Source organism: Mustela nigripes, chromosome 1 (genome assembly GCF_022355385.1).
Source record: "Mustela nigripes isolate SB6536 chromosome 1, MUSNIG.SB6536, whole genome shotgun sequence".
NCBI lineage: Eukaryota > Metazoa > Chordata > Mammalia > Carnivora > Mustelidae > Mustela > Mustela nigripes.
In genome coordinates, this window is record NC_081557.1 from 158,666,451 (window position 1) to 158,688,639 (window position 22,189).

At 38.7% G+C, this 22,189-nt stretch overlaps 1 protein-coding gene across 1 annotated transcript in view; it reads left to right on the forward strand.

Moving 5' to 3' along the window:
• Positions 1 to 691: 691 nt before the first annotated feature.
• Positions 692 to 22,189, forward strand: part of BMPR1B (bone morphogenetic protein receptor type 1B) — a 392,804-nt gene continuing 371,306 nt past the window's right edge. Inside the window, exon 1 of the mRNA XM_059376211.1 lies at positions 692 to 938. The gene's annotated coding sequence lies outside the window, so the exon portion shown is untranslated. The remainder of the gene's footprint in view (positions 939 to 22,189) is intronic.

The following is a 22,189-nucleotide window of genomic DNA, read 5'->3' on the forward strand; positions in this document are numbered from 1 at the left end:
AGACTAGCTTAATTTGTATTTACTTCCTTAGAAAGTATTTCAACCCTGAAAGTTTTAGCAAGGAGACCACAAAGTAAAGAGGTGACATACTTTTCCAAAACACACACTACTAATTGTAAAATTTCATCAAATATAAACGGAAGACGTTTTTCTTTTATATTTTATTTTACCAGTTTCAAAATCTTTGAGGAAAGGAAATATTTCATTTCCTTAGGTGGTATAGGTGTACGTTGCAGAGTCGCTAAACGCCCGCCCAGAAGAACAGACATAATTCGATGTGTACATGTGTTTTTTACGAGGTGGGTCAGCATTTATCAACTTCTCAAAAGTGTCAATGGCCCTGAGAAGTTTAAATCCACGGCACTGGATTATCTTGGGGAGCCCCTGTCAGGTCTCGATGTATAGTAATTCCACGAATCTTCATTCTTCAAACCTTAGCTTTCTTTTTTTTAGGGGGGGGGGGACTCCTTCTTATCCACGACCACGCAGGCATGGAGCAGCGCGCGGCAGTGGTGCTCGCGCCGCGGGCGCAGCTCGGCAGTCCCCTTCCGTCCAGCGCTGTGGAAAGGCGTGAAGGGCGCCGCTCCCCGAGTCCGCTCACCACTCCTCACACACGCAGCGGAGCTGGGGCAGCTCCAAGCGTCGAGAAGTGTAATCCCTCCGCTAAGTACTTGGCTCTCAGTCTCCAATCACTAGTGGGAGCTGGAGAGGGCAAGGGAAGGGAAAAAAAAAAAAAAAGATCCAGAGGCAGCCGAGGAGCGAGAGGGGAAAAAAAAAGTCCCGCGGCGGCGGCAGAGCGGCCGCGGCTGCCAGAAGTTGACGGTGCGGCCCGGCGCGGGGCGCGGAGTTGGCGTGGGGCCTGCGCGGGGCGCCCGGACAGTTCGGGGGCCTCGGGGACAGCGGCGCTCAGGACGCTGGTGGCCGGAGCTCAGCGGCGGGTAAGGCGCGGGCGGGCTGGCGCGCGGGACTCCGTGCCGGCGAGCGAGCGGGAGGCAGCCGAGGCGGCGTGGGCAGAGGGGCGGCGCGCGGAGCCGGTGGCGGTGTCCCGGGCGGGACCCGGCGCGCGGGGAGAGGAGGAGAACGAGCCGCGCGGGCGCGGGGCGGCGGCGGCGGCGGCGGCGGGGGGGGGGGGGCGGGCCGGGAGGTGGCTCCCGGGCTTTGTGCGCGAGCGACGCTGCCGGGACCCCGAAACCTCGTGCGGGTGCCGGTCACGAGCTGGGGGCAGAGGCGGCCGCGGGCGGGACACGTGCTCCGGAGTTGGGGAAGGAGGGACGCGCCGAGGCGGGGAGTCGGGACCCGCGTCCCCGGGGCGGGCTTGGGAGGGCGAGCGACAGGCAGCCCCGGAATGGGGATGAAGTGGGAGGGGGCCCGGCGGCGGGGCGGCAGTTCGGGCGGGCACCCAGCTCTGCGGAGCCACCTGCCTCGGAAGCCTCCGGAAACTGGGCTGTGCGGCGGGAGAATGTGCGCAGCGGAGGGCTGCGGGGTCTCGGGCTTGGGCGTGCGTTTCTGCCGCGACTGCGAGTCGCTTTCCCTCTATTACTGTCTCTGCTACGTTCTCAAGTGTTTCTGTCTTTCCCTCGTTTTTCTCCCATTCCGTGTTAGTCTCTTCCCCACTCCCCACCTCCTCTGTCTGTTTCTCCCTCGGTCTCTCTCTGTGTCTCCCTCTCCCCACCCCCTTCTCTGTCCCACGTCCCTGCCTCTCGGTCTCCTTATTTTCTTCCCTCTCTGTCCCCTACACTCTTTCAGTGACTCTTTTTTGCAGGCTGACTTTGTGCTGCTTGTCTCACTGTACCTACCTCCGCGTCTGTCTGTCTGTCTGTCTCTCTCTCGCTGTCAGTGCCCATCAGTCTACTCGTGACCGTGTCTGTCGGGGTTCCATATTTCTGTCTGTCCCTTGCAGTGTTAGGGTTTCAGACAGAGAAGATCCTCCGGAAGTTGTCCAGTGTGGTGTCTTATTCCTTTTGAGCTGCACCACTCCAGCTGGATTCTGGATCCTTCGTATTTGTTCTCCAGAGAATGGGAACTCTGTGGTTTCCTTGAATTATTAGGAATTGCTCTTTTCTTAATCACCTTTCCACCAAGGTGAGGTCAGTGACTGAGCAGCCAAAGAGGTGCCAGTGAAAGAAAACAGAAGAAGAGAGCGGCTTAATTGCCTCCAATGTATAAAGAGAATGTACCAAACGTATCTGCAGTGAAGCAGAACAACCTGAGAAATGTTTCTGAATTGTGGAAAGAAATAGAAAAGTCGCCAATAATGAGAGGAGTCAGCTGTAAAGTAGTTGAAAATAATTTGAAAAAGTATTTATGGAAATTTCTGCTATACTAAACTGATGCCAACTAGTATCTGTGTTTCTTATGTATATTTTTAGGATCCTAGTGACTACTCTTCTAATTATTGTTTTGAGAAATTATGAGAAATGTCCTGTGTCAAGTGGGACATTTGTTTTTAAGAAAATATTCGGTCTTTGTGCTCTTATACCTCTTTACACTCCAGTGATCAAGAAGAATTATTTTTAACTGCAAAGAAAATAGAAGAGGATTTGTCCATAATTTTAAGACATGAGATATTCCAGAGATCAATAATTTTTTTTTTGGAAAACGTTCACTATAAGGACGTTTTGAGGGATATTACATCTTAGTGAAATATGCAAGTTATTATACACTTAGATCATTGTGTGATGCAAAAAATGGTGGTGTGCTGTAAGCAAATCATAGTAGTGATGTTTTTTATGGGAAACATAGCTGGGAAATTAATTGCTCTGATTTTCACTGTTTTCTTTAGTCATACATAATGTACCTTTGTTTTTAGAAAAATATGTCCTAGGGCTACAAAACTTGATACAGTGTGTTATTTGTCCAATCTCAGATACCATTTAGAAAACCACCTTTTCCTTTTGGTCAGGAGATATAAGTTGATATGTTCTCATTACTTATGTGCTAGGGTCTCCTGATGAATTTTAACGGCACTGATTTGGTATTTTAAATCAAAATGTTAGCTTTTGGTGAGTTAAAATCCTGATTTATGTCACTTTAGTGAATCATCACTATTTATAGGGGCTTTGCCACCTTGTCTGCCAGGTGCTGTGTCGTATTTAGCCTGGGCAGGGGTGTCTGAAATTCCCGGGTAGATTATTGTTCCTGAGTGACGTGCTGCCTCTACTCCTGGTGTGTTCATATATGTCCCTCAAAATGTTCCAGTCATTAAATAATTTTTATTAAGAGGAAATTGACTTAATTTTTTCCTCATAAACTTGGAAAACCATGTGAGATGGCTTGATAAAATATTTTTATTACAGTAAATGCTGATTTCATTATGTAAAGTGTAAGGTAACTTAGAATGTGATATCTTTTGGTATATATAGGACCTTCCAGTGTTCAGCTGAGATTTATCATCCAAATCTAAAGTTCGTTTTCACCCACTCCAACCTGGCAACTCCAACTCCAGCCTTGCCTCATTTTTGTAAGCCTCCTCATGTCTCCTTCTCTGGCTTCTCTGCATACTTCTTTCTGTTTACCTCTGCTTGTCTCGTTACTTGCTTGACTTCCTCCTGGGCTGTCTTTTCATTGAGGTAAAATAGTGTCCCTTTTCTTTCCTTGTCTGGATTTCAAGTGCCCAGTGCAATATCTGCCGTAAGAATATGGTCAGAAAATTCTTGAAGGATGGTTTGTGTAACTTTTTTTTTTTAAAGATTTTATTTATCTATTTGACAGACGGAGATCACAAGTGGGCAGAGAAGCAGGTAGAGGGGGGTGGGGGGGGGAAGCAGGCTGCCCGCTGAGCAGAGAGCCCAATGCTGGGTTTGATCCCAGGACCTTGGTATCATGACTGGAGCCGAAAGGCAGAGGCTTTAACCCACTGAGCCACCCAGGGGCCCTTGTGTGTAACTTTTGATGCTAATTCTCTGTGGGTGCAGTAGTTTAAGGGAAACACTACAGTGTAGTAGAACAGAGCATAGACTGAGGGAAGAAAGAGGCTTAGAAAGCATTTCCTCACACACATTAATATTAAAGTTGAAGAGGATGAGGCCTAAACCATTTGAAAGCCTTGTTAAACAATAGACAATGAAGCCACAGTCATTTTCCTTGGACCTCCCTACTTGCCTTCTTTTACTAGAAGTAGAGAAATCTATTACCAGAAGCTAAAAATTACTATCTAAACTCTGAGGATTTCTTCTCATGCTGACCAATAAGTCATGCATGAAACTTACCATTTTGCAATAACTGTTAATCACTGGTCATACATAGTCATGGAGGTCATGTTTGTCTTCTAGAACACTGATATCTAAATGATTTTATGCTGAGCATAGTGTTGGGGGCTGTGTCATTTTTAGCAGAATATTTATTTCTACCTGAAAAGAAGATTCAGATTCTCTGGAATAAATTTTCTCCTCTCTAAATTCCTGAGCATGTGTTGAATGGGGGATAGGGAGAAAAGAAAGGAAGTTTGGACCAGATTAGGGGCGCTTTTTGAAGTTTTTCTTCAGAGACCACTGGTTTAACTCCCAGAACAACTGCATATTCATCTGTTTTACATATCAGACTTCCCCGGTGAGCTTTTGTTTGGGGGGGAAAAAAAAGGCCAACACGGTTTAAAAAAATCTTCAAGACCACTTACTCTTCCAATCTCCCTTCCAGTTGTTGAATTTCATAATCAAGATAATTCTTCGCTTTTAAATCCGGGTATCTGGAAGATGGTTGAGAAAGTTCTTAGGATAGAAGGAGAAGCTGATTTTGCCCGAGAGATACTAATTTCAGATTTTCATATGCTACATGTGACGTGATGGCAGAAATTGAAGTAGAAATGTTGGAATACATAGTCACCTAGAATTTTGGAGGAAGGAAGGGACAGGGCTAGAAATACTACATTTAAAAGACATTCAGTCTGAATTAAAATTGAAGAACTAAAACGTATTAGAGGTAGAGTCTGGAAAGAGAAATAAATGAAGATTTGGGAGTCTGTAAGAGGCACATTTTGTTGCTGCTGAGTATTAAGTTCCCCTATACTATTAAAGATTAAAGAAAGAGTATTATATAATGTACATCGGGCAGTAATCTGTTTTCATGATTTTTAGAGCATCTGCTTTATAGGCCAGTGAGTTTAATTGCATTAAGTCATTTCACTTAAATGTTTGAGTGCCTACTCTCTGCCTGGCATTATTATATATCTCAGGGAACTGTACCATAAGAGCCACAAGGTTCTCACTCTCCTAGAGCTTGCACTCTAGAGAGTGAAAATAACCATGAACAAGCACATGAGTAAGGCCATTTATAATGGTGAAGATTGATATTAGGAAACGATGACTGGGTATTGTGACAGCTGGGGTTGTTCTTCATGTGGGGTGGTTGAGGAAGGCCTCTCTGAGGATGTACCTGGGGTGGGCAATTTTATAGTTTGAATTAGTAGCTACAATTCTGCATTCCTCCCAGAATCTACACAATTTGTCAAGTGACTTTGAAGTTCTTTCCACTAGAAGCTGAGTGACTCCCTTGCCCACTAACTTTGGATTTGGCCATGTGACTAGTTTTAGCTGATATGACAGTACACCAGTTCTGAGCCAGCCCACTGAAAATCCCAGAGAGCTTCCTGGCAGGGGGAACATCGAAGCTGTCTCTAAAGCAGCAGCAAGTTGGGCACACACTGGTCAGTGGGATTGGATTCAGGCAAGCAGATGAGATGGTAAGAATGAGGTCAGAGGTATAACCAGGACCATGTAATGAAGTATACATTTTATTCAGACATCTTACTAAACCATCCTGGGAGACTTTATACAGAGAAGTCTGCAAATATGACTTAGCATTTCTGTAGTATGATCAAGAATGTCTGAAGTAAGATGTTGTGGGAGACTATGAGCAGGATCTAGCTGATAGTTTGGTGGTTTGGCCAGAGAAATTGATCAGACATTGTTCTTATTACTGAGTAAGAGTCACTGAGTTGAATCATTCTTCCCTCCTCCTTCATCTGCATTGCAGTAATCCACTGGCCCAACAGTTGCTTTTACTTTTATATCACACACCTCAGCAGTTTAGTTCCCTACATGCTTACCATCCTCCAAGTATCTCCTGGGCCACAAGCTTCTTGATTCAGGGGCTGCTACATATCCTTAGAAGTGTGGCAAAGTTCGTTAGGGCTCTGTGTGATCTTTGGACTCCCTGGGGATTCTTGACTCTTTCAACTAACATCACTTCATTTTACATACAATTTGTGTTCTGGTTACAAAAGAAAGGAAGCAAGTCAGAATTCCTCTCACCAGGTATCTGTGGCAATTTTCTCTGCCCCTCAGCTCTGAAAATGACATGCTTCTTTAAGAACTTCATGCCATCCCCAATCAAAATTCCACCGGCATTTTTCAAAGAGCTGGAACAAAGAATCCTAAAATTTGTATGGAACTAGAAGAGACACCGAATTGCTAAGGAAATGTTGAAAAAGAAAAACAAAACTGGAAGCATCACGTTGCCTGGTGTCAAGCTTTACTACAAAGCTGTGATCACCAAGACAGCATGGTACTGGCGCAAAAACAGACACATAGACCAGTGGAACAGAGTGCAGAGCCCAGATATGGACCCTCAATTCTATGGTCAAATAGTCTTCGACAAAGCAGGAAAAAATACCCAGTGGAAAAAAGACAGTCTTTTCAATAAATGGTGCTGGGAAAATTGGACAGCTATGTGTAGAAGAATGAAACTTGACCATTCTCTTAACACCATACAGAAAGATAAACTCGAAATGGATAAAAGACCTCAGCGTGAGGCAGAAATCCATGAGAATCCCAGAGGAGAACATAGACAGTAACCTCTTCGATATCAGCCACAGCAACTTCTTTCAAGATATGTCAAGGAAACAAAAGCGAAAATGAACAATTGGGACTTCATCAAGTCAAAATCTTCTGCATAGCAAAGGAAACAGTCAACAAAACAAAGAGGCAACCCACGGAATGGGAGAAGGTACTCACAAATGACACTACAAAGGCTGATATCCAAGATCTGTGAAGAACTCCTCAAACTCAACACACACAAAACAGATAACCATGCCAAAAAATGGGCAGAAGATATGAACAATGTTCTCCAAAGAAGACATACAAAGGGCTAACAGACACATGAAAAAACGTTCATCATCATTGCAATCAGGGAGATCAAATCAAAACCACATTGAGATACCACCTTACACCAGTTAGAATGGCCAAAATTAACAAGACAGTAAGCAACGTGTGTTGGAGAGGATGTGAAGAAAGGAGAACCCTCTGACACTGTTGGTGGGAATGCAAGTTGGTGCAGCCAGTTTGGAAAACAGTGTGGTGATTCCTTAAGAAATTTAAAAAATAGAGCTACCCTATGACCCTGCAATTGCACTACTGGGTATTTACCCCAAAGATACAGATGTAGTGAAAAGAAGGGCCATCAGTACCCCAATGTTCATAGCAGCAATGGCCATGGTGGCCAAACTGTGGAAAGAACCAAGATGCCCTTCAAGGGATGAATGGATAAAGAGGATGTGGTCCATATATACAATGAAATATTATGCTTCCATCAGAAAGGATGAATACCCAACTTTTGTATCAATATGGATGGGACTGGCGGAGATTATGCTGAGTGAATTAAGTCAAGCAAAGAGAATCAGTTATATGGTTTTACTTACTTGTGGAGCATAAGGAATAACAGAGGACATTGGGAGATGGAGAAGAGAAGTGAGTTGGGGGAAATCAGAGGAGGAAACAAATCATGAGAGACTGTGGACTCTGAGAAACAAACAGGATTTTGGAGGGGAGGGGATGGGGGGTGGGATAAGCATGGTGGTGGGTATTATGAAGGGCATGTATTGCATGGAGCACTGGGTGTGGTGCATAAACAATGAATTTTGAAACACTGAAAAAAAAAAAGAACTTCACTGTGAATTTGTGAATTCTGCATTTTTAGTTGTGGATCTCGCCCATCCTGTATCCCAGCCCTTTGTAAAGAGCTAGTATATAGTAGGCGCTCAGTGAATATTTGTGGAATGCTCTTGGATGCAGTCTACTAGAGTACCTATAGTTTTGATTCAGCCGACTTCATTTCTCTTGTCTTCCAGCAAACACATGACTGCATGGGCCTTCAGCTTCAGAAGATACTAAGTAGCAAGTTTGGAAATGGTTTGAAGGTTGTATTTCCTTATTGGCTAAAAGAGAAAGATACAATCCTGTATCTCTCTTCATAACCTTTCTTGCCTGGCATCTTGAGATAAACATTTTAGTCATTTTTATAGCAGTTATATAGACATGGACTTAAACAAGTACAGACACATCTGTCACTGGTTAATTTGTTGATTTGTGAATCTAAAATGATTCCAAGAAAGTCTGTAATGATGGTTCCTTTGTCTAAATTAATATCTTGATAGAAATCAGTGAGTTTTATCTAATATATTTTATAACCATCTATAAAAGATGCTAAATTGTTGGATCTTTTTCTGGGAATAAGCTACTGGTCTGTTGTCCAGTAAACATTGGGCCATAAGAGTGCACATAATGAATGATTATCCCTATATCCTTCCTCTTATTACTGAATGTAATATTCTACTCTAATGGAGTTGCAGACAACTTGGCATTACCTTATTTTTTAATGTTTTTAGCAATTCTTTCACTGTTTTAGTCCTTTTCAGTTAGTCAGGAGTCCCTTTTGTATCTGAATCTCTTCTTTGCTTTTCTAACTCCATTTTGTTAAAAACCTCCTGCGTTATTTGCCTTCTATGTCAGAAATGTTCTCTTTGCCTCTCCAGATCCACTCTCAACCCTTCTACCTTATGCTCTCTGCCTAAAACAGTACCTGCATGAACGTTCTCATCTCCAGATAGCTTGTTCATTGGGGAGCCCCAAAAGGAAAATAAGGGGAGAGTGGAGAGGAAAGTATTCTCTTAGCTTCTTCTCTGCTACATCAGTTTGGGCTGCCTGTGTCCCTGCACTGAAAGGCACTGCTTGTTATAAGGTAGTCTTCCTTCTGTAATTCTGCCCTTCCAGTAATCTCTGTAATAGCCCTTCTGCTTTTACCACCCCGCTTTACTGCCCCACCCTTCAATATTCTTTTGCACTCCTGTCTATACCTTATTATATTGTTTGCTTATAAATAAATCCTCTCCAACTTGTCAGAAGTTGTAACAGTTAAGATCCCATTTTCTGTTGATTCAGCTTGTGAAAGCCTTGGCCACTCTTACGTCTATTGGACATCTGCTTTTCACCCCAGCTTTTATGCTTCTATTCATGCAACATTGGCATAGAAAACCCAAGATGTTATATAAATAATTCTGTCAACAGATATATTGGTTTAGCCACTTACATTAGGGAAGCCTGAGTGGCTCAGTTGGTCAAGCATCTGCCTTCAGCTCAGGTCATGATCCGAGGGTCCTGGGATGGAGCCCACATCAGGCTTCCTGCTTAGTGGGGAGCCTGCTTCTCCTTTTCCCCTGCTGCTCCCTCTGCTTATACCCTTCTTGTGTCAAATAAATAAATAAAATCTTAAAAAAAATTAACACTTATATTGGCCATCATCCATATATCTCCTATATGTATGTAATTTGATTGTTTCATTGACTCTTATTAATTCATTAAGGCAAAGCATATTTGCAAAGTCAGTATTTGGGGTCAGGTACTGTGCAAGGCATTGTGGATACAAAAGGACAGATATGTTTACCCTCATTTGGGATAAGATTGGAAGGGGCAGAAGATAAAAATCTAGACAATATTTATAAAGTTTGTGATTAGGGCTGTGAAGGAGATAAATAGGGCTAGTGGGAGAGAGTAATAAGAAGGATTCTCATTTGCTTGAGATCAGAAGCACCTGAACGGGGCATTTCTTTTGGAAGATTTTTATTGTTATTTATTTGACAGAGAGAGAGATCACAAGCAGGCAGGGAGGCAGGCAGAGAAAGGAGGAAGCAGAGAGCCTGACGCGGGGCTCGATCCGAGGACGCTGTGATCGTGACCTGAGCTGAAGGCAGAGGCCTTAACCCGCTGAGCCACCCAGGCGCCTGAACAGGGCATTTCTAAGTGGCTTTTATTGACCTGCATCTGTTTTTCAGGCTCTTTATGTGTGAATTTTAAAGGCTTTTCCTAGTGACACAAATAATAAATCTTGGGAGAAGTAGAAATTGCATGTAAACCTACGGTTGCTTATACCATTACCTTAAAGTAGTATTTTGGTATACATGTATATACCTTTAAGAGTTTTCTTGTGTGTTTTTATGTATTTTTAAATAAAAGTAAGGTCACATAGATTGTTGCTTGTGTTTTTCACATAGCCATACATTGACAACACCATGGTACACAAGTCTGTTCATTTTAAAACACAACATTTAATGTATAACCTGATCTCTAATGATCAGTGGTGGTTATATTTATTAGGATTTTTAAAATGTTAGATAGGCCTGAAGAAAAAGAAAATGGCCAATAATACTACCTCATAAATAATCTGGAAATACCTGAGAGTATAGAAATGGCTTAAGTCATATGGATATTTATTTATCTAAACTCCTTTGAATTATGTCTGATAAAACTAAATGACCACAGAGATGAAAAATTTACTAAAACTTCTTTTGTTTAATAATTATATTCCAGAGATTTTTAGGCATAACAGTGGTTTTGTGCATGTCAGGTGTGTAACCCAACAAGGTTAGCTGGGGGTCTCTGGGGTGTGACTGGCTTTGCTTGTTAGCTGTTTGACTTTGGGCAAGTGACTAACTGAACATTGTCTCTGCTTCATCAGTAAAATGGGGATGACAGTAATAGTGATTACTAAATAGGTTTCTTGAGGATTGGAAGAGTGAATATTTGTAAAGGGTCTATAACAATGCCAGGTAGGTAGTAAACACCACAGAAGCATTTGATAAGTAAATAATCAAACAAGTCGGGGAATTGCTGGCATTTTCTAACTGCAATCTTTCTGTGGCCCTGTATTATGCTAGTGTGCATTGTGGCAGTCCCCCAGGGGGGATTCCATCACAGGACTTGTATTTTTCCCTGCATATATTCCATGCTAGTATTGAAGGAGTATTCCTCAGAACATACTTTGGGAAAAGTTGATCCCATAAATAATTGACTAAACATTCACCAGTCTATTGTCTCCTGAAAGAAAGGGACCATTATTGTTGCCAGGAATTTTTCCTCTACCCATCACACCTATCCTAGAATAGGAGTGGAGTTCTTGTTTTTGTTTTTGTTTTGTTTTTTCCTTTCCCTTTTTCTTTTTAAAAGTAAAAATGAATATTTTTTTACCCAGAGAAAGACTTTTTGCCAATATAGATGTGAGTATACCCTGGACCTCTGGGGCCTCTTGAGCCCACAGTTTATATTGTATAATATTTTCTAGAAAACTACTTTTATTTTTTTCTAATAATAAAGAATGCATATTCATTGACGTGAAATTGGGGAATATAGGAATTTATAACAAAATAAAAATCACTCATTCTTCCACTACCCAGAAATAGGCACTCTTTGCATTTCAGGTCCTTTTTCTTCTCCTTGACAAAATCGGAAACATAAGATAAGATGGCTTTGTGTCCTGCCTTTCTTTTTTTCACTTGACTTTACTTATATAATAGTCTTAATCCAAGAAATGTAGTGCTTTCTGGCTTTCAGATGATTAGTAATCTACATTTCAAAAGAGCTTCCTTCCTTAGTCCCCAAATTCTGTGGCCAGAGACAATATGAAAATGGTGTATCTAGAATGAGTTTCTCTCTCATTCGGAAATTGGAACCACCTGGTAAGCAGTTGGCAATTCTTTTTAAAAAAGACCTGGAGTAGGTGACCTCAGGTTGCTTCATTTGTATGAGTCATTCCAGTGTTCTAGCCAGCAGCCAGATGGGCGCAGAAGAATCCATGACTAGGCTGCTCTGTAGGCCTTACTTACTTATTCCGAGTGACTGGGACTGAGCTTATATAGTCTTGAGATTAACTAGGAAATGTTATAGAGGGAAACTTGAATTATCCAAAATAAATTTAACTATTTAATTTTTAACCCACTGAGCCACCCAGGTGCCCCAGACTGTTTACTTTTTAAATGATGAATCTGTTTCCTTCACTGCATGTTGGAGGTAGGGCTCTAATAATATACTAATTTGGGGGGCAAGCAGTGTCTCTTATAAATAAATCTTACAATTTTGAATGGGGAATAATATTATACTTATGTGGTAGGATGTAAAAAAAATTCCGTTGTAAGTTTTACTCTCTGTACTTCATAAATGATGAATTTATGCTGTAGTGATTAAAATACATCTGCTCACGAAGTCCTGTATCATTCAGAGGTCCTTCAATAATTTGAATCCTCATCTCACTCAAGATTCAATCAGTCCCACTTTAAAACACTTATCTTTAATATCTTTAGCAAATGAAAATATTTAAACTCCTTTTTAAAGAGGAAAACCATGCTATACCGTTTAATTGAATTAAATTAGCTTTTCATGGAAATTTACCTAGGAGCTCTTTCTGGAACCAATTTGGAAAATGATCTTTGTATTCTGTGGCATTTATGTCTGATTATGTTTTTCTTAGTAATTCTCAATGGACTTGATTCACTCCTTGCTTCAGTCATCCAACCCTTGTGATTTTTGTAGGCAAATTAGGCATTTCCTACTCCATAATTGTGCATATTTATAGAATAATGTATACTTCTTTAAATACAGATGACATAAGAAATAGTTAATTCTATAACTTAAACTTTGTTAAATTTTACCATTTTAATTTTCTGTAGAGTATGTTAAGGCTAAGATAAGTCATATATAAACTAACTTCTCCTGAAAAATGTTTTGTAGAATTTAAATTTTGACTCTTTTACTAATAGAAGCAGGTGCTGTTGCTTGTAAAAATGGCAAGTGATCCAAAAGTTCTTAAAAAATGTATTGCCTTGAAACTTTCTGCATTTCAGGCACATCAAAGATTTTGTGCATTCTCTTACATTGTAATCTGTTGTTTTTCAGAGCTATGAAGAAATTGAAAATTGCTTAGAAAAACTTAGTTTTCAAGTTTTTTAGTTGTAAAAGTTATCCTTTGTGATCAATAGGGTGGGGACATGTTTTACATGCTTTGGTACAAAGACCATAACTTCCTGCCCTTATTTCTTGTTACATCATGTTTAGCAGTTTACAGGTATTTAAAACACATTTAGCTTTAAAAAAACAAAAAAAACAAAAAAACAAAACTTGCTGTATCTGCCATAATCTGGATGTGAGAATGGCAGCTATTTTGTGAATACACGAATACTCTTCACACCATCCTACTTTTCCCTCCAACTCCCCTTCTGTTTTTCTCTCACTTTTGCACTTGATTTGAAAACATCAAATCTTCTGACTACCTTTTCTGAACCAGAGGGGTTAAAACATGCTCATTTCTAAGATTCTGAACCTATAGAGAATTCCCAAGATCCTTACTAGCTTTACATCCTTTGACTGTTTGGAGTTTTGACTGAGTTAGCATAATTGAAATGATGATTTGATATTCTGTAGACATAATCTTAAAATACTCTAATAATATCATAGACTGATAATAACAGCAAGAAAAATTTCTATTTTGTTATGAAACAACTTATTAAGGTATAATTCCACTTAATATTTATGAAATATTAACATTTATGAAATGTCCATGTATTAAACATTTAAGAAGTGCATTCTTTTAGCTGAAACTAAAAATGACCTAGGGCTCCTGAGTGGCTCAGTCAGTTAAGCCTCTGACTGCTCAGGTGCTGGCTTTGGGTGGTAGGATGGAGCCCTACATTGGGCTCCCTGCTCAACAGGGAGTCTGCTTGTCATTCTCCCTCTACCCCTCTGCCCACTTGTGCTCGCTCTATCTCTCTGTCTCTCAAATAAATAAGTAAAAAAAAAATCTTTAAAAAATTAACAGATGGTATGGGCTTATTATATAAAATATATTATAGATATTACTTGGATCTAGACAATATTTATACCTTCATACAATCTCTTTGGTATAAAAAAAAAATCTGCAGTTGCATTTTTTTAAAAGATTTTATTTATTTGACAGAGAGAGAGAGAGAGAGAGATCACAAGTAGGCAGAGAGGCAGGCAGAGAGAGAGGGGGAAGCAGGCTCCCTGCTGAGCAGAGAGCCTGATGTGGGGCTTGATCCCAGGACCCTGAGACTATGACCTGAGCCAAAGGCAGAGGCTTAACCCACTGAGCCACCCAGGTGCCCCCAGAGTTGCATTTTAGAGGTTGTCTCCAAATACTCTGTAGCCCGTATTTTATTTGAAATCTCATGTTTTTATAATTGTGGTTTGAAAGCTATTATTATATATTAAACATTTTTCTTGCATCTCAGCGGGTATGCAGCTTGACTTATCATGAGCCTGTAACTTCCTTTTTTGGCTCATCTTTCTTAAACCTGGAAGGTGTAATGCAGTTTAACAATAATATTTTGTATCTTTAGTTTGTGAATAATGTCTTTCTTACAAATGGAATTATTAAATATTTATGCAATATGAATGAACTTGATGCTGTATGTGTCAAAGAGATTTGAGTCTTGCTCTAAGGGGAGAGGTGTTTAAAGTTACAGATGCTACGCCATCAAAAAATAAATGCAGAGCACAAATAGATGGAATATGGGAAAGACAAAATGAGCAGCTGAAGACAACATTATTAAGTGTCAGGTTGATTCAGTCTTTTCCTCTTTCCTTAGGCAGTGCCGTTAGGGGATATGCCTAGGGGAGGCTGGGGTTGGTGTTCTGTGCTTTCTGGTTTAATATTCGGTCTTCCATTCTCTGAATACCTTAGTCTTTATCTGCATAAACTACCTCCTTTTTGAAATCAATTAGAATTGTTTAGTTGGTTTAACTTCTTGGATTTATATCTGTGTTTCAACTTTCAACCAGATTGTGAATTCTTATTGAAGCATAGCAGCACTTCTTTAGCTTGAATTTGCCTTGTTCATACTTTCCGTCATTGTATGGAGCCCAGGAATCCTGACGTCTGTAATGTTTCATTGCGGTCTTCACCTTTGCAAGCTGACAGAACTCTGGTCTTGTTTTTCTTTAGAAGACTTCCCTATGGTCAACTTGATCATCTATTTTTATTTGCTTGGATTATCCTTAGTTTCTTTTTTTTCCCCTTAAGATTTATTTATTTACTTATTTGATAGAGAGAGAGAGAGAGAGAGAGAGCGCGCGCCCGCGCGCATGTGCATACGGATGCGTGCCCACCTGAGCACACAAGCAGGGGGAGTGGGAGAGGGAGAAGCAGGCTCCCTACTGAACAGGGAGCCTGATGCAGGGCTCAGTCCCAGGACCCTGGGATCACGACCTTAGCCCAAGGCAGATGCTTAACCTACTGAATCACCCAGTTGCCCTGGATTTTCCTTAGCTTCTAAATATTTTTTTCTTTTTTTGGTGAAATTAAACTTATAATTTCTTCATTCAGCAGCAGATATTTTTGGAGTGCTAGGCTGTGGTAGACTAGAAATGCAGGTAATATTTCAAGTAAAGATGAACTGTGGTTTTAAATAGGATGAAAACCTCATAATGTTGGTGCCATTGTTAGCTTTGTTGGCCATGGGAACACATTAATGCAGTGGCTTTTAAACTCCTTTTTATGATAACTAAGGCCCATTATCCTGAGAAGTACAGATTGTAACTTCCTTACTTACACCCATAACCCTATAGTTTTCCACTTTGGATCTTATTTGATGTTTTCCCCTAATAACTCATAAGGTTTTGGACATCTTGTAGGTTATCCCATTGACTTGGCACTTCACATACTGGAAAAAGTTAGTGTCTTTTGCAGACCTGGAAAATTTAATCTGCATTTCCTCTTCTACATCATTTATAAAGACGTTAAATAACATCACTTCCAGCACCTTCCCAATTTATAGTTTTCCTGCCAAAGCAGTGCCCCCCCCCCCTTTTTTTTCCCCCACTGTCTTTGTTTCTCCAGCAAAAGTTCATGTAATCTTCTGGTGACACTTTTCTTCATAACTTTTGGGGTAGTACCTTGTCAAGGGGCTTTAAAAAAAATAGCTGTATTATATCACTGTTTTTTCCCTTGAGGCTCCATCCGTCTTTTAATTTGCCAGGACATGAATACCCCTGAAAAAATTCAAAGCTAGTGCCCCCCTACCTCCCTTATTTGCTAAATTTTTCAGTGACCTTATGCTTTAGCATATGTAAACTTCACAACTTTGCCAAATTACCAAGAAATGGAACACTAAATCAGAGAAATTTGCAAGACCATGGATAAAAGAGATGAAACTGCATTTATCTGGGTGGTTGTATTGCAGTTTTATGAAAGCAAGCAAAAGAAAGGCTTACTGTGTTTGAGTCTTTCTTATATTCTAGGCAATGTGCTAAATAAGTCCATCATTTTACAATTGTAGTGATTGTCCTCTCCATTTAACAGATGAAGCAGTTTAAGGCACAGTGAGTTCAGCAGGTGGTAGGACCTATGCTAAACTCTAACTTCGCATCCTCTGGTGGGGAAGGCGCTGTGAGAGCACAGAGAAAGGTTGACTGTTAAAGAGTTTTCAAGATAGAGACTTGGATTACTGATCATGTTTTGAGAGGAGAGATGGATAAAGAGAGAAAATTTAAAAATCTTTGGAAAAACATTATGAACGTTAAATGGTATAATCTTTTTTCTCCCTTTCAGTTACAGAACATTTCTATACAGAGAGCACTGGCACTGTTTTTTAGACCAAAGTTATGACCTTTTTAGTAAAATTGATTTGATCCACATGTTTGTGTGTGTGTGTGAGAGAGAGAGAGAAAGAAAGAGAATCAGAGGAGGGGAAGGGAGGAAGAGAGAAAGAAAGGAAGAGAGATGAGGGGCATTTAACATGGTTTAAATGTAGTGACATTTTAGTGAGTTTGGGAAATCAAATACCTCAAATAATTTGCTAAGGATATAGAGATGCAGATGATGAAAAATCACTTAAAAATGATCAATTTATCTGAAGTGATGTGATTAAATTTAAAACCTTATTTCGAAGGAAGCATCATGATGTATGCCTAAGAGTAAACTGGACTGTGGGGTTTGGCAACAGTTCAGTTGTTGGGAGGGACCAGAAGGTATACCAGAAGGTATATACTATAAACACAATAAAAACCTGAAGGGAGAGTTTGATATTGAAATTTGTGTAAATCATTTTTTAAAGTATTGAAATGGGCTCTAGGTCATCATCTGTAAAGAGATAACACCCATATTTTCTGTCTTCTATTTTCATTTGTCAGCAGGCAGGGAGTGAAACAGAATTCCTGAGGTGGTTCTCCAGGCTGGTTTGCCGCCTGCCCAGCTGGACATAGCCTACCAGCCAGACACTGCTGCCTGTCTCCACACACACCTTCTGTAGAAAGAATCCTAAAACCTTCTTTGTTTGAAGCACAATACCGTGTGTTTTACAGGCAAAATGCAATGGGGTCTTTGGCTGTGGCCAGGGAGTTTCGCCGAGGCAGTTTTTAAAGTAAAAAAAGATAACTTTGATGTTCAGAATAACCAGATGAAACATAGCCAAAGTGCTATGAGAAGAGCAAAACCTAAGGTCGGTTTAGGCACTACAAGCAAAAGGGTAAATTAAAAAATTTCAGTATTACATATACCAAATATGTGTTATATGAACATGTTTTTGCTAGTTCAGTAATTGCCATTTGATTTTTTAAAGAAATATGGAGTGTAAATATCACAGACATACTAAGCTATAGTATAATTTGTAACAAATAGAAAGCTTCCTTAGTGACTCCTTATATTCCAAAATACAATTTTCCCATTATGGAAAATTATATTTATGTTGAACATAAATAATCAGATATTTGCTTCACTAATGACCCAGATTATTTTAAAATCATGTTACTGGATTTAACGATGCGACCTCTGTTCTGTGACCTTGTGTATTTCTGGAGGCTTGTTATGCATGTCAAGGGTATTTCCTTTTATTTGTTTTAATTTTACCTGCCATTTAAATCGTTGAATGACCCTTCATAATTTTATTATGAAACCATATAATAAGGAAGGACTAGTTGATTATTTTTTACTTTAACTTTCATAATCTCATATAATTCCAGTCTTCTTTGTGTTCTCATTTCTCAGGTCAAATAATTCTTGTTTTGCAATTTCTCATCACAGTAATGGATGAGATAGACTAATATGTTTCAGTATATTTATTATTCTTATTCTAGCATTTTACATCTGTTCTCTCTTTCAGGGGAGGAAAGCAAGTACAGTGTTGAAAAGAGCACGTGTTTGGGAGGCAGGGAAGGCCATAATTAGTTTTGGAACCTCAGACTGATCACTTAAATAAAAGATTGATCAAGCTCTGTAAGGTCTTCTGGCTCTGAAATGCTGTGATTCTGTAACCCAAATGGGCAAATCTCATCATAGTTAATAATCATAGTGTGGCATTAGTTTCTTTAGAGCAAGGCACCATAACTGTTGCATTTTTTACCCCCCTCCTAAGGTATTTTCTGGAATTTTAAGGACAAAAGAGAATGTTCACAAATTAAGTCCTTTCCAAACATTATCACCTCTGAGATTTTATAATTCTTTTCATGAGACACTGATATTGAAAAATGATGTAATTTATAGTATACATAATTTTACATGCTTCTGTAAATCCTTTCCTTGGGGGTTGCAAATAATTTTGGTGAGTAGGATGTAATTCTGCTGTGATCAATATTATGTTTTTTTTTAAATTATTTTCTAGGAACTTTGTTAAAAAGATTTTCTAATAAAGGCCAATTCAGCTTCCTGTTTGGCTGTATTGGATTATATGGCTAATTTTACTAGAGATAAAATACACAGAACATGCCAGCAGTATAAGTTAGTTTTTGTGATTGTAAATTTTCACTAATCAATGAGATGATCTGTATGCTTTATTGGTTACTTTTGTTTCTGTGATTCCTTGTACTTAGTATTGTAATTTAAAATGATTTGTAATATAAACATGGAGATTGAACTAGGTTGAGATGTTGTGCAGTTATGCTGGTTCTCTCTATGAGAAGTTACTGTGCATTCTATTCTGAAAATATCCTTTTTTTCATGTTGTTCTAAGATTGGTTTAATGTTCAGATTCCTTTAGAACATTCAGGCCAACTTGTTATAGTACTTTTTTTCTTTTTTTAAAGATTTTATTTATTTATTTGTGAGAGAGAGAGGTAAAGAGAGCAAGCACAGGCAGGCAGAGGTAGAGGAGGAAGCAGCCTTACCAGTTGAGCAAGGAGCCTGATGTGGGACTTGATCCAGGACTCTGGGATCATGACCTGAGCCGAGGGCAGATGCTTAACCGACTGAGCCACCCAGGCATCCCAGTATAGTACTATTTTCAAGTTGGTTAATAATTTCCTTTTAAGAACTATATTTTTATCAGCAATCAACTCTATTGCTTTTATATGTTTTAAGGTTTCAGTGGTATTTTCTAGATTATCCATAGCAAATTTGTAATCCCAGTAGGCTTCTGTGCAACATTTTCCTATAGTATGTCTATATACTAACAGGTTTATTACACTTTTCAAGGTAAGTAAAATAAAATTGAGAAAACAAATAATGACTCTCAAAATTCACCCTGGAGCATTAATATAATGCAAGCAAGAAGCCTCCACTGGAACCTATAGAGTTGATTGTTTTATATGAATTATTTGTTCTTGTGAGAAGAGAAACAAGGAAAAAATTGAAGTTCTTAAATGCTGAAAATGGTCTTGTCCATAGTGAATGAATTAGGGTTCATGATAGTAAAACTTTTGAATTGGAAATGAGAATGAGTATGTGACAGAGTAAGGCATGGACTTGGTATGGACTTTTTCTTAGAAGTTGGGTTGAAAAAAAGTCTATTTACCTTTATGCCCAGCATGGATCACTTCATTTATCAATTTCCCATACTGTTGCTAGGCTTATGCTTTCCCCTTCTTTTGAAACCTAATTCATAGTTGATTTTAAAGGAAATACTCTAGTAATCCCATTCAACTTGACTCATTTTCTTCCTTCTCTCTACCCTCTTTCATTCATATGCACTCTGCACTGCATCTGTTGGTAATTACTAATTTCCTGAATTGTTAGTGTAATTAGCATCCTCACCATTTTCCTTACTGACCACCAGGACCTGAATTCTGTTTCTCTCTTTCCCCCATATTTCATCATACGGAATATAACACCCAGAAGTCACTTGTTAAGTGTCAACTGACTTCTCTATTTTGTGTGGCTCTTATTGTTATTTCTTGATGATTGTGAAAAGTTTCACTTTAAGAATATGTGAGAGGTTTTAGGATTAAAAAAAAAAGTCATTTCTTGTATTTGTTTTAAAATTACATTCTGAGACATGAAGTAGGGAAAAATTCTCTATTTTGTATAAAGCCAGTGTAGATTTTCTACACTGAATTTTGGAGGTTTGTACCTGGGTTTGTATCCTGGCTCTCCCACTCAATGTTCTCATCTGTCAAGTTGTGATAGTAAGAGCACCTACTAAATAAGGATTTTGTGGGACATATAGGAAGTACCTGGAGCTCTACCTGGCATACAGTAATTGTTCAGTAAGTGTTAATTCTCCTTTATTTTAGAGGTTTCTTAAGTGGCATTGGCATTCAGACTTACTTTATGAGATATCTATATGAGATTATTCCACTGAAATAGAATGAGGGAAATTTACAGAGTTAATTGATCAATATTTAAGAGAAAGCTTTCTTAAAAAAGTGTTTCCAAATGAGAAATTTTTTAAGTCATAGATATTCATGTTAAAATACAAGTGTCTGGTTAGAAACAACAAGCTCTTAGAAACAAAGTTATTTCCTTTCCTTTTTATGCAGTTTGGGATTCTTCCATTTCTATTTCAAATGCTTGCTTCTAAAAAAAAGTTTATATAATGAAATAAGAGAATAAATTGTATGTTTTTATTAATTTGAATGACATTTTCCCTTGGATGAATTATGCAAAGTCTGGTTAAGTTTAGCATTGAAGAGATGTTAATATTAAGCAAGTGTTTAGTTGCATGACATGATCAGCTTACATTGATCCAGAACCTTAATTAAAGTTTTATTAAACTGTAAACCATGATCCAGTTTGGATTTGAAAGTAGATAGACATCTGTTTCAAATATTATTACTACAGTTAGACATTAAGAGCTTTTTTCTGTGAAAGTCTGAATGTTTCTTTTTTGAAACGTTTGTTTCTGTCTTCTCAGTCTTTACCCTATACACATATTTTTGAGATGTTAAGGTTATTTTAAAAATCACATTCATTGTCTTCTTAATATCTGTTGAAGAAAAGCAGAAAAGCATTTGGAGGTATTTTATCCAAGAACAATAAAATAAGACTTGTCTTTGTTTTGTGTTAAAAAGCAAATTTCTGTAGTGATACATTAGAAGCATTTAAGACAGTTTTCTTGATTGAGGACCTTTGTGTTTGTTCTTTCCCTCCCTCCCTCTTGCTTTTGTTGATTGTGAAGTGAGAGCTAATTCTAGGTAAATTTTGGTGTCATTTTACTCACCCAAGTAATAAGCATAAAGTATCCTCAATTTCTTTTTTTTCTTTCTTTGCTTCAGTGACAGTAGAAAATTCTTCAGCAAATACGTATCTCCAGCTAACTGTATATGTGTTTGTTTTATCCTTAGTTCTGGAAAGAAATCTTGAAATCATATTTCATTCAGCCAACATTTTATGCTATTTAGAGAAAGAACCTCAAAATTTAATTTGCTGTTAAACTGTGCTCACCAAAATGGTAGGAAACAAAGCCTGTGATATCCCAAAGTTCAGAATTCATTCACTATATTGCTATGTCTTGGTTCTGCAGGAACTGATTATTGTATGAACTCATGTTTGACAGAAACTTTGTAAAACATAGGAGGAAGTCAAAAGGGAAATTGTACTACTTGGAGTCCATTTTTTTTTCCATTTTAACATATTTTCTTTGATCTTTCTCATATATTTTTAGATCTTAAAAAAATGAGAAATTAGCATCATAGTTTTGTGTTTTGTTTCATTTTTGTTTAAAATTATGCTTGGATATTTTATCATGTTATTAAATATAACTCCAAATATTTTAATGACTAGAAAATATTCATTTGCTTACTTTTTAACTTTTCATCATAAATAATGCTGCAATGAACATCTTTATGAATATATATTTGAATATTTATATGAAGGTTTTTTTTTTTCTTTTTTTAATTTTTTTTAATTTTTTTTTTTATAAACATATATTTTTATCCCCAGGGGTACAGGTCTGTGAATCACCAGGTTTACACACTTCACAGCA